The following is a 13737-nucleotide window of genomic DNA, read 5'->3' as shown; positions in this document are numbered from 1 at the left end:
GAAAATTACAAAAGCCCAATCAATACGAATGTGCCTCACAAAGTTAAATACCAGCTCATCTGATAATCAGCTCGCTCTCGCTCTCTCTCTTTCTCTCTCTCTCTCTCTCTCTGTGAGGGTAATAACCAATCAGGTGATACAAATTGCCTTAAAGCTGTGGTGTAGAAAGCTACTCTCTTTTGTTGTTGTTACATGTTCTCAAAATGGAACACTGTCAATACAGAGCTCTCCTCATCGATGTTTGCTTGTTTATGTGTTTTTACCTCCACCAGGTCGAAGGCCAGAGACCATAATGGCAAATTGGCTATGCATGGCAATGCACACACACCCTATATATGGATAATATGGCCCAGTTCATTCATCATCTTTTGAGTCTCTCAGAAATGTCATCCAATCGTTGAACATGAGTGTTGTGTTGAAATCGAGTGGATATTGATTGCAATCAGTGAACATGCATTGTGAACCCACCTAGGTGCATCTTAATCCCATCTGTACCAAATCTCTTTGCCCATAACAGCCGATCAACAAGCTTACAACCCATGCATCGCAATGACATGTTGTATAATGGTAAATGGTGCATTTATATAGCGCTTTTATCCAAAGCGCTTTACATAGATAGTGCATTACATTCACACACACATTCACACACCGATGGCTGAGGAAACCATGCAAGGCACCAATCTGCTCATCGGGAGCAATTAGGGTTCAGCGTCTTGCTCAAGGACACTTCGATACTAACTCTGGGGGAGCCCGGGATCGAACTGAGAACCTCACGGTTCCCATCCGGCCGCTTTGTAGATAGGCTATGTTCAGCTAATGATCCCCTCAGAATATGAATGCTGGGGTTCAAGTGGTTTACTGTATATCATGATCAACAGCATCAAAGACTACACTCGGCCTGGTGAAGATAATTAACCACTTGAACCCCATACGTTGTTGAGCGGAGTCCCTCAGGGGTACACACTAGTGTCCTTTCTGTTTTCGCTCTACATTAAATGTCTTCACTGAAAATAGCTGCTATTTTACTTACTCCTCTTCCTAGATATGCGTGTCGATTCAAAAGTACAATATTTGTCTTTGAAATATAGTGGAGTGAAAGTCATATAAAAAAACACAAATACTCAGGTCAAGTGCATGTACTCTTACATTTATTTAAGTACAGTACTCAAGTAAATGTACTTACATTACTGTCTGTCCACCACTGGACCTGTGAGGGGGCAGAGTAGGTTGAGAGAGGTTTAAGGTGCTCCAGGGGACGGCTGGTGGCAGAGTGGAAATACATCAATAAGTGCCCGGGCAGTAAAAAGTCTCCTTGCTGTGAGATTGGCTCTATTGATTTGTTCCCCTCTGAAGATAACATCCATGCTTCAGGGCTTGTTAATAACGTTTGACATCTTTTAAAACGTCACTCATTTACATGAGTCATTCTTTGCCATTCTCACCTCTACTATCGCTGTCTGGAACAAAATGTTGTTTTTCTGAGGCGTTGCATTATGTTTTTCTTTTTTTTTATAGCTAAAAGCACCTAAGAAAGGTTAAAGGTGTGGGTGGGGGAGCATATATGGATATTTCTTTTGTTTTTGTTGCATTCCTAAGCCAATAATTTGATGATCGGCAGCGGTTCCGGTAGGAGAAACAAAGAGTCTCCTTTGTGTCTCCTACCGGAACCGCTGCGTACCGGTCCGCTGGTCATCAAATCATTGGCTTAGGAATGCAACAATAACAAAACATATCCATGAATTCAAGTCTCCATGGGGTGACTAATCGATAGGGAAAAAACACTTTTTTGGGTGAACTATCCCTTTAAAATCTCATTGCACCTTGTTTCTGCGGTCGGTCTACTGTGTGTTCCCATCCTATGGTAGGTGAGGGTTAAATATACAGGGTATTGATTAAGGAGAAACCCCCTACGGGATCTGTTCTCTTATCGTCTATATCCGCCTCAATCGATTGACTGTTGCAGGCACAAGATGGTCGACTGGCCCGCTGGTCTGGTGGTCAGCTCCATGTGAGCTTAACCACCTCGGTGTAAACTCACAACACGCTTGTCAATTCTACACCCTTGAACAGAGATGTATACCAATAAGGCATAGTCTTTCTTTTAACCCATTAACTCCTGAAGCCGTCTGAAAATGTTTTGTGCAATGGGTTAAGTTAGTAACCACTGTTGACAATGTGGTTTGAGGCAGCTAGAGCTGCATGTGTGAGAGTTATGAATAAACATTGTCTCATTTTCCCCGGCATTGTCAGAGTTATTGCACTGACAACGCATCGCAAAGCAACCTGTCATCATCAGCGTGTTCTTATGGTGCCAAGCACCAGCCGGGTGCCCTCTTTCTCCCTCTTTCTCCCTCTCTCCCTTCCACAATCTGCCTGCCCGCCACAGACAACTCTAGCTTCAGAAAAGGTAATTGCACTGACAATGTGTTGTTTCGCATCGTGTCAATCAGCATGTTCAGTTTTCGGTAATGAGCATTGGCCAGGTTATTGCATGGTTGAAATAGGCTCCCTCTCAGTCTCTCTTTCTCCATCCTCCCCCCTCTCACTCTCCCTCCCTATCCCTCCAGGCAATGGGAATCGGGATATGTGTCCTGCCAGGCTGTGGCCCAGAACCAGCCAATCGCAAACACGCACGATGTGACAGCGGTGTTGCTGCATGAACACAAATGTAAACCATCATTACAGCAACTGAATAAGGGGTCTGCGTTTAGTCGTCACCTATGTTTTACATGTTGTCCTTTTTTAAATGAATATTATTATGTTATTAACAGATGCTTGTTGCAGTACATGCTGCCTCTTCCACACACAGCGACACTTTCAAGTTTTGCAACTTGATCATCCAACATCATGTATTCAAGTGGCACTTAACCTGTGTACACTGTATATCAGACAGACACTTCATCAAAGCATTATGTTTCGACTATGTTTTACAATTTCTCCTAGACAGAGAAAGACAGACAGACAACAGACATACATGGAGTTTGAGTAAGTAAGTATTATTATTAGATGAGGCATTTCACTGGAGAGTTGTGCTCTACAGAGTTCACCTTTGTAGTTAGGAAAATGTATCTCTTGGTTTCTTTGAGCATTGCCAAAATGAGTCATGGGAAATATAATTTGCAGACTGTGAAACTTCACAGTTCTAGACCATTTCACTGGAATTGTCCTAAGTTATAATTTGGCAAAAATGTCAACTCTCTTACATTATGGACACCCATGTCATTAACACTACAGGTATCAACAGTAGTGACAAACGCGACGACTGTGTCAGCCAGTCCATACAGTAAGTAAGCACTCTGGGGCATTTCTGGCATTTCTTTGGTTCTCAGTCTCTCCCACATTTACTGACAAACAAATGGATTACAGTATATGAGTGCTAATGGGGTCCAGGTGCCACTGCCATTTGTAAGAAATCCATTGGACCTTGGTAATGGTATCACTTCAATGGTATCAGCATGGGGACAAAGGTGGTCAAAATAGTAAACCAGAGAACCAAATTTATGGGCAGAGTTTCCTCTTTTGTCAACCCACAGGCCCTCAGGACCCTCTCAGGGGCCCTGATTCAACCACATTTTGACTATGCTAGCACCTCCTGGTACTCCAACACCTCAGTGTCACTGAAGACTAAGCTTCAAACCTCCCAAAACAAACTGATTCGGCTACTCCTCGGATTGGGGCCCATGACCCACCTTTCTCCCGCCCATTTTGCCAGCCTAGGCTGGCTCAGGGTGGAAGACAGGGTTAAACAACTAAAAATGGGACTGGCCTTCAAAATTGTAAACGGAAATTTGCCCGATATGCCCCCTATTGCCGCATATCTGAGTAAATACCTCCAAAAGGTTAGTGACACCCACAGTCACAATACCAGAGGGAGCGTTAACAACAATTTGGTACCACCCACCCATAAAACAAACATGGGCAAATTCTCCTTCTACAGCACTGCCACCCAGGATTGGAATGGGCTAACCCCATCCCTCAAAAAATGCAGTTCGCTGGGCTCATTTAAAAGAGCCTTAAAAAATCACCTTTCAGGAGGCCAAAAGAGGAGGTAGTACCATTTTCCCATTAGATAGCCGACCCCCCCCCCCCTGTTCTTGTACATATCTCCCCCCCCCCCCCTTTTTTATTTTTTTATTTTCTTTTGTTGTACATAGTATTATATGTATGTATATATGTATGTATATATATATATATATATGTGTATAGATATATATATAGATATATAGATATATATATATTCTTGCTGTTTTTTTTATTTTCTTTGTGTAATGATATTCGAACTGTGATGCCACTATATATGTCTATGAATTGAATACCAAGGCCCTCATTGGAAACAAGTCCGCAAGGACTTTTATGAACGGACCTGTTAGACAAAGTATTTTAAATGTAAATGTGTTGTTTTACATTTTTTGCCTAATAAAATATTCAATCAATCAATCAAAAGTAATACAAATCCTTATCGGAAGCCTGGCTCAATGTAAATCTTTCCTTCAAGCCATGATCGCTAGACTGACAAGTATTTTATTTAAACCTTGGACGAATTCACAACTGTGGAGTTACATGTGCAGTGAAATCACATACAAGTAGACTATTACTTTTCCAAACAAGCCTGAAATATTGTCCAGTGGTCCACGCAAGTACGCGAGAAAGATCGATTTCGTTATTGCATTCTGGAATTTGTCACCTGAAAATCGTCATGCATGACCTAAGTTGCAGCGAGGACTTCTATAGCAGGCAACAGCAGCATGGAGCTGTCTGTCTTCTTTGAGTTGTGCTCCATCTTTCATAATATTGAATTCTGTGTGATTATTACCATCACCATGCATAAGAGCACGCACTAAAGTATGTTCACCAGGTACACGCATTGGGCCAGGCGTCATCATTTGCATTTGTGTGCTTGTGTGGACCATGTTGCAGGCCTTAATCAGCTGTCACCATATGGCCACCAGTCACTGCATAAGAAGCACCTCACCATACTTTGATGGATATATTTGCTGTAGTTGTAAACCACTGCATTTCTCTGCAATACATAGCTCATTATTTTAGGTGAGCCTTCTATGTAACAGTATCTACCACAGCACTAAAGCGATAAGATCAGCATTCCATCTGGCACATTCAAATGTTTACCCCCTTTAATTCACTTCCCCAGCTTTATCTGAGAAGGTAGATAGGACACCCTTCTGCTGTTTTAATTGAATTTATAATGAATTAACAGACTGCCCTTAATTAGGGTGATTAACTGCAAACAAAAAAGACAATCAGGCTTGGCTGAAAGACATTGATGTAGTTAATAAATCAAGTCAGCACATTTGACTCTAGCTAGAAATAAATTTGGTTTAAAAAAGAAACTTAAGGAAGCAATAATTAGGTTGTCATTATTATTGGTATTTTCAGACAGACACTCTTGTTTTGCTTTTTAATTCGTATTTTACTGTTAATGTAAATTGTATTCTCTAAGTTTGTGTTTTTGTTCACTAACGTTGATCATGCTGTACTGCATTTTATGAATTGTATTGTGATGTTTTTTGCCTGGACCAAAGGAATAATATATAGTCTCCACTACGGTGTAGACTAATGGGGATCCTTAATAAACAATAAACAATATTCCACACATGCATGCAGACACATACACCAGTCACTGACACTTATAGAAATGCTTATCTTATAACTTATCATTTGGTCCATCAGGTGGATGCTTTTATCCAATTCTCCTTACAGTACTATGACTGGGCACATCATCACATCAGCATGGACAGACCAGTACCGATCCAACCGCTAACCCCTTAGCCATGGCATGCAGTGTTTGTGTCCTGCTCTGTCTGTCAAGCTAAACCACCATAGTTTGTTCGGGTAGAATTTCTCACAAATACTATGGCAAAACAAAGGGGGTGTGGAAAGCCTTTACACCCCATGTATTCACAGATTCCCCTGTGGGGTGTTAAGGATCATCTGACAATGCCCTTAACACTATGTGTAGGGCATCAGCACCCTCTGAATCCAAACGTGAGAGTACTTTTCATGTGCTGTTATTTCCTCAGTCCACTGAAGGTAGATGTGAACCCTATTTTCTACAATCAACGTTAGATTGCAGAACCACTGGGAGGTTACGGTTGGCAGAAGCTGTCCACTTCATTTAATCATTCCATTTGTTAAGGTTTTTATGAAAGTCGTGCACCATCTGCATGTCCAAAACACTTCTGGAATACGGTGGGAGTTTTGCCCTTTAAAATATGTTTCCTAGAGGTTTGTAGAGCACATGTATGCAGTAACATAAGATCAATGCCACAAGTTGAATGTAGGTAGGCGGGTGTTTGATGTTTGCATCCACTAGTCTTTTAGCTGCTGAAAGAGCTAGCTCAGTCAAAACATATGTGCATCACTTCATGTGCAAATGCATGCACATACATGTGTACAGAAGACACCCACAGCAAGATATACATACATGCCCCTGGTTCATGGCTCACGGGGCATACATACACATACAGTACATGCACAGACAAATAAATAACACACAGACATATGCACAGATATACATACAAATGTGTGTAATCTGAAAACATATATGTAAAGCTATGCCAAAAGCCTCTCTGAAAATGTCTTGGGACCACTGTCAGAGGAGCAGGCGGATGAATGATGACTGTGTCGTAGATGAGAAGCACTGTAAAAACATGAGCTCAGATTTGTCTCAGAGATTAATGTAAAGTTGTTAGCCTTATTAAGGGCATATGAGCTTTATTGATGCATGCAGTGAAGAGTGACAGGAAAGATGTATAGAAAGGGTACGTCATGTCACATTTTAGTAGCTCATATGTACAGTATTCACTCCATTCTGTTTGCGTGTTTGTCAAAATAGTTCAAAAATAGATGGTTAGATTTTCATGAATCTTGGTGGGAATGGTCAGTAGACTGAGTAGACTGTGATAATTATCTCTCTTTGTTGGAGCAAAGTTTTAGGTTGGAGGTCTGGATGGTGATTGCGGCTAGTATAGGCTCAAAAAGAGACTTATAGGCCTACAAGCATTTTCAATCTATTCAATAAATGTTCTACTCTTGTCTAATTAGCCGATTAGTAACTGCTGTTTTAGTGTTGCATAAGTTGTTTAAGTTTCGCTGGGGGTGTGTCCGCTCTATGTTGGTTTCCCTTTATGAACTTGGGAGGCAGGAAGTCTGTTTATTGTGTTGTTTATGTTGTTGTTCAACTACAGATCTACAAGCTCGTACATGATGCTTTTAGATTGGCAATTTTGCTGCATAACACCTAAAATGAAGCTTAGCTGTTGGCCATTGAAAACAAATATTACTGCCAATAGTGTTACATAGGTGTTATATGTATATGTCATGACAAGTTTGATTTCAACCCTGCCCAAAAAAATACGTAAATAAGATATGGTGAAAAACACTTAAAGATGGAGTGCCATGATATTTTTCAACCCTAAAACCTGATCATAAGGTATTATTATTATGTAAGGATTAAAAAAAAAAAAAAAAGTGTACAGAAATTGTTTAAAAAAATGTTTTTATGTGGACACGCCTCCAGTTCATTAAGTATGCCTGGTTCTCACCTTAGCACCTCCTCCACCACCTTAGCACCACCCACCTGTCCTAGTCCCTCCTCCTCCTCATGCCCACACCTGTTGTGTTATGATAATGAGGGGGAGGGTATGTTTTTTGGGGGCTCTGTGATGTCACTATGCCCCTGTTTTTGGATTGGCAAGGTTTGACTCTCAAGGTTTCAGCCTCCAGGAAAAAACTCCAAATAGTCAGAGAAGACATGAAACACCATAAAACCACCAGCGGGGGCCTTAATGAAGTTCTATCAACCTCATAGACACATGAAAAACAGAAAAAGTGCAAAACCATGGCACCACCTCTTTAAGTGGTCTTATTCCACAATTCAGTAAAACATGCATGTGCACACGTGCGTGTGTGTGTGTGTGTGTGTGTGTGTGTGTGTGTGTGTGTGTGTGTGTGTGTGTGTGTGTGTGTGTGTGTGTGTGTGTGTGTGTGTGTGTGTGTGTGTGTGTGTGTGTGTGTGCTGCAAACTACTAGACATTTCTCATTTTTGTGAATTAATTTTCACAGAGCAGTCATCCCTCCAGGCTATGGGATGCCTCAGGTCTATGGATCGGAACTAGTTAATTACAATATTGCTGTCCCTCAGAGAGAGAGAGAGAGTGAGAGACAGACAGACAGACAGACAGACATGAGTCGACTAGTAGCCTCCTTATCTCGTACAGGATGGTCAAACACCTTCTTGATCTCACGGATGAAGGAATGGCACACTGGCAACTGTTCCTCCCAGACAGCCTCCCAGCTGAGAGTGGGCCCCTTCAACAGGCCGAGCAGGTATCAGATGCGGGAGCGATCTGTCGTGGTTGCTGTTCAAAAACAACAGAGCATTGCATTAGAAAGGCTTGACAAGCTCCTAGGTCACCAGCATAACGCTCAGGTGCGCGTATCGATATTTCACAGCCGGGGGAGACTCAGTGGCGGTAGTAGAAGCCGAGGCAGCAGCGGCAGCGTGGGTGGTATTCGCAGCGGTGGTCTTGGTGTTGAGGTTTTCCCGTATGCTATTGACACTAATGATAATGATAATGATTATGATTTTATTTGTATAGCGCTTTTCTAAACAAAGTTCCAAAGTGCTTTACAGACATGTCAAAACAAGTAATAAAAACAACCAAGCAATAGTAACAACATAACACAACAACAATTTACAGTAATAGAAATTAAAATTGAAAGTTAAAAGCAAATAGACTTAAGAAAAACATTTAGCATACAAGTGTGTTTTTAGGAGAGATTTAAAAGAAAGCGCCGATTGTGCCAGCCTCAGCTTCTCGGGGAGGGCGTTCCAGAGCCCAGGGGCCCGGATTGAAAAAGCCCGCTCACCCCGGGTAACACAGTTTGCTGTAGGAGCGACCAACAGAGCCTTGCCTGAGGATCTTAAGTTACGCTCCGGTTTGTAGGGCTCCAACATATCACAGATATACTTGGGTCCATGCAGGGCTTTGAAAGTAATGAGTAAAATCTTAAAATCGCATCTTGCGCTAACAGGTAGCCAATGGAGAGCCGCCAATATAGGGGTGATATGGTCACGCCTCCTAGTATTAGTTAAAAGCCTAGCGGCAGAGTTTTGAACTAGTTGTAGACGGGATAAAACTTTTTTGCTCAGGCCGGAGTATAGGGAATTGCAGTAGTCTAATCTTGAAGAAATGAAGGCATAATAGTAAAGTTCTTCCAAACGAGTAATAATCCATATAATAGTCTCTTGATTAGCAACGGCTTGAGAAAATGCCTCCATGTCTGCAGCCACGGTTCAGATTGGTCAGATCGTACTGTCACAATGGAATGTTTTTTGAACCCACGTGCAAACACAGAGACACAGACAGGAATTGCAGTTCAATAGTGATTTATTCAAATTCGATCGGAGCGGAGATGTGGTGCTGCGGTGGATCAGCAGGTCACAGGTAGATGAGGCAGACGATGAGGGTTACAGGTGGTCACTGCAAACACATGAGAGAAACGGTAAGTATTCAGAATAGCACACTGATTTATGTTGCTAGCCCGGGTTGAAAATGACTGATGGGGTCAAAAGAAGACTACTATCTGGCAGAGAATGAAGAGCTGACCCAGGCTTTGTAGATGGCTTGATTGGCAGCGTCTGCCTCAGACGTTCTATTCGAAGCTATCCACACCATTGTCTTTTTCATTCATTCAACCTTTATTTACTTTCTTGGGAATACATTGAGGGGTAGACAATCATAAATTATTATTACAAGAGGCAGATAGAGCAACAACAACAAAAATAAAAAAGCAAAAATAAACTAATGTGAATCTGATATAAATGCAAGAAAATGCATAGATATATGTTTTTTTTTGTTGTTATTTTGGTGAGCTTTTTGGCCGGACCACTACGCCAGCAGTCCGGGAAAGTAACATAAGTTTAACACGTTTTAAAAGAATAGCTATATATTGCTGACCTACAGATTTTCCCCAACAGGTTATCTCCCTGAATGCTGTGTAGCATTGTGCTCAGGACCGCGACCCTTAGCGCTGTCATGACAGAGCCTGTGTCTGCCTTCAGACATGTCAGCCTTCATCATCTCACCTTCCCTCACTTTCCATTACGCTCCGCTCCCTGTTTCCCAGACACGTGCTCGGTGAGAGGCCAGGTGTGTGAGCGCTGATTTGCTCTTGGAGGTGAACTGGCTGCCCACATCGCTGCTGGGCTGCTGGGTCGCATTAATGACACAGCAGGACTTTGGATCGTAGGAGAACTGCCGCTGCCAAGCGGAAAACAGCAACATTAAAATCAGGTGTTGACAGGTGTCAAGGAGAATCAGTGTTGCACACAGAGAGAGAGAAAACAACCAACAACAACATGGTTTCCCACACAAGAAGGCAGAGAGAGACAGAGGCTAAATGTCACAATCCCTGAGTTACAGCCTCCCCTGGTACATTTGGGCTAAAATAACGTGACATTTTTGATAGCCTACAGTAAAACCCGACAAATATTTTTGACAGGGCTTTTGTTTCAAAAGTCGATTGAGTAGAGATTTGCTTGTGCTTTGGTGTGCGGTATGGTATGGGGAGGGGAGGGGGGGATAGTCAGCACGCTGGCGGCGCGGCCTAGCACTTCAAACAGCGAGAGAAAACAGCTAACCTTTTCCCCTCCGCCCGACTAACCATCAAATGATTAATCACAACAGTGATGAAAAATACAGTAGTTTGCCGTGTCTCATTAACCGCCGAATGCCCCGTCATAACGAGTAATTAACGCCAACAGCCGCTAGCACTGATTGGCTACCCTACTGGGTCTCCTCTGCCTCGTAGCTCGCTGCCAACGAGCATTTACGCCGTAATGACTCGGCTCCATCAACCATCTTGATGCGTTTGTGACAGCGGTGCCGGTGGCACGCTGAGTGTACTCTCCGCGTGCCGTTTGACATTCACTGTTTACAGTGTGCGACACGACGGCCTCTGCTTTGTTCGGTCTGATGGCTGATGTCATATGGCACCACATGGCTTGGCACTCGAGGCAAGACAATGAGGACTGTACTGGAAATAATATTAATATTTGCACTGCTTTCAGGGGGGATATGCAGCAGTAACCTACAGTTTGTCTTTTATTACAGGGGAACCCTGCTATTACAATGCCCAACATTCCCCAGTGGAACAATGGAGTCATATTATTTTGGCTTCCATTGCTCTGCATGCTCCACTTACTTTCAAAAAGCTTCTTTTGTAAATTGTTGAAGTACTTTGGTACATTTTTCTTCTAAGATTAACTGTATGAAACTAGTATCAGAAAAGCATTGGGTGAAGGAAAAAAAGCGTTGTGGTGTTTTTTTTTTTCCTTCATAAATCTTGTGTAGTCCGACTTGGAGACACACTTGGGGTCAGGCATGGGTCCAGTACGTCCCATTAACCGTGGACAGTGTATTCCACTGTAGTCCGGGAAGAACTGAGATTTCCTCTGTAATGTTACAGCTTGCATCATAGTGGGAGTGTCCCCAATAAAATAATAATAATAAAAACACATACACAAGAGATACTGCATATTAATCATGTTTAGTATGGGAGGCATGCGTTAATCCGACAGACCTTTTCTCCGACTATGTGGCATCCGCGTGCGGTTAGGGTTAGGGTGCGGGTTTGGTTCGGGTTTAGTATTGGAAACGTATGTCCTCACTTCATAAAGATGGGATTGGGATCAAAATCAGCGAAGTGGCCCTAAAAAACAACAACACTGTCCTCTCTGTAAGTCATGCAGTTTATCAGATGATCTGTTGTTGTTTAGTCTCTACAAGTCTGTTTATGTTACCCTGTGAAGAAACCTGTACTCTGAATGATTATTCAGATATATCCTGCCTCTACCTGTTCCTGTTAGTGTTACCCGCCAGTATATTATATAGGCCTACCTATCTAAATTGGATTTTCCCCATAACCGTTTGCTCTCTCTCTCTCTCCTGCGTTTGGGTCCAACTTCGCAACCTTGACAAAAATGTGCAGGAACATGACCTGGTGACAGGGTTGCAGAGCCAATGCTGACGAGCATTACAGAATGTACTGACACACAAGGTTCAGGGATAACAGGATGCTATCACTATAGTATAGTAGTAGTACTATAGTACACAAGGTTAAATACTATGGAACATAACAAATACAGCCCAACAATGAAGATACAATTCAAGAGCTCTAGTGGCACTATGAATGTATACGGACCATGTTGTACGGAGTTACACATAATTCTTAAAAGTATGCACTCCTAGCAACATAGTCTATATTATCCTCCCTAAAAAGAATCTAGCGACAAATTATTATAAGGCATTTGTAACCTACCCCAGCACCCTGTAAGTTAAGACGTGGGAAAACAAATGAGCAACAGCTAATGTAATCGGCTAATCAGAGGCAATCAACCATCCGCTTTAACAACACTCTATATACCCCCACAGCAAACACTGAGTCAATTTGCAAGTGAAGCTAATCTTTTTTCCCATTACACCTTTTTTGCTGAATACAGACGTTTGTGTGTTCCCTCGTACTCTAAGAGGATTAATTGCACATTAACTTCATTTTACACATCAATGTGATTCCACACTTTAACCTTTCCTTCTGCTGAACTGAAAAGTTTTAGTTTTCTCTGGACTTCATTTGCACATTAAAACTTATTTGCGTTACAATTCAAATAATAACAGAAAATAAACAATTGCTGTCCCATGCCGCCCCCGCCTCCCCATGCAGGGGGCTGTATGTGTGTCCCCTAGCGACCAGAGCTTGTTTATATATACTGTACAGGCAATGGATCAGAGTCACGTTGGAGAGGCAAACTGACCATTGTCTGCCCAACATCGACGGGATGACTACTGGCTCAGAACGGTGCTCTTTGCGCAAACAAACTAAACAGACAGAAGCAATGAATAAAGAAGAGGGGGCACATTTGTTCAGACGTAGGAATTAATAGGATTGCCTGCCTCTGTGTGATATGTGCTGATCTGGGAGAGTAGGGTCTTTGTTTGTGTTTGTGTTCTCATTTGCATGTAAATGTTTATTTTCTTCCCCTTCCCCCTGTTTTCCCGAACATCATCTGAGGACATCATTAAATATTGAAAGATGGTGACATAAATTAAACATGCTCATGTCATGTCGCCGCAATGTGCTAACTTTCTGAGAGAGAGTTTGTACTTTTGGTGAACTTATTTATTATTTCCCTGCAGGCCACTCTATTTTGCCACTCGAGGATTGAAGGCTGAGGGTGGGAGGAGCAGCCTATCTTTTTCCAGGGTTCCATATTGTGCTGATCAGAGCAATAGTCACTGAGTTATGGCCATTTGATGTGTTAAACACCGCTGTAACTCTGCAGTAGTGCCCCATTATGTGTGCAATTTTAAAGACTGGTATGTGACTATTCTCTACCAGTCCCCTGAACGCTGTTTGTGAGAAGTCAGGTGCGGTTGGGAGCAATGGTGCGCTTATGGCCCCTTAGGCCCCTGGTGTAGCTATTGTAATGACAGACCCCTGAACAGTGTTTGCGGCAAGTTTGGTGCGGATCGAAGCAACTGTGCGCCTCGCCAGGTCCAAGTCCAAAAAGAGATTAAATTAATACACAGGACCTCAATGGAAACAAGCCCTGGGCTTATTGGGTCCTTTTAGCATTCATTTGTATAAATCGGTGCCACTATGCCTTTTTTTGCAAACTGTTAATAAAGTATTCAATCAATCAATCAAGAAAGCGGC

The sequence above is a fragment of the Gymnoscopelus microlampas genome, assembly GCF_963454915.1.
Source record: "Gymnoscopelus microlampas genome assembly, chromosome: 6".
In the NCBI taxonomy this organism is placed as follows: domain Eukaryota; kingdom Metazoa; phylum Chordata; class Actinopteri; order Myctophiformes; family Myctophidae; genus Gymnoscopelus; species Gymnoscopelus microlampas.
Note: the sequence above shows the minus strand (reverse complement) of the source record.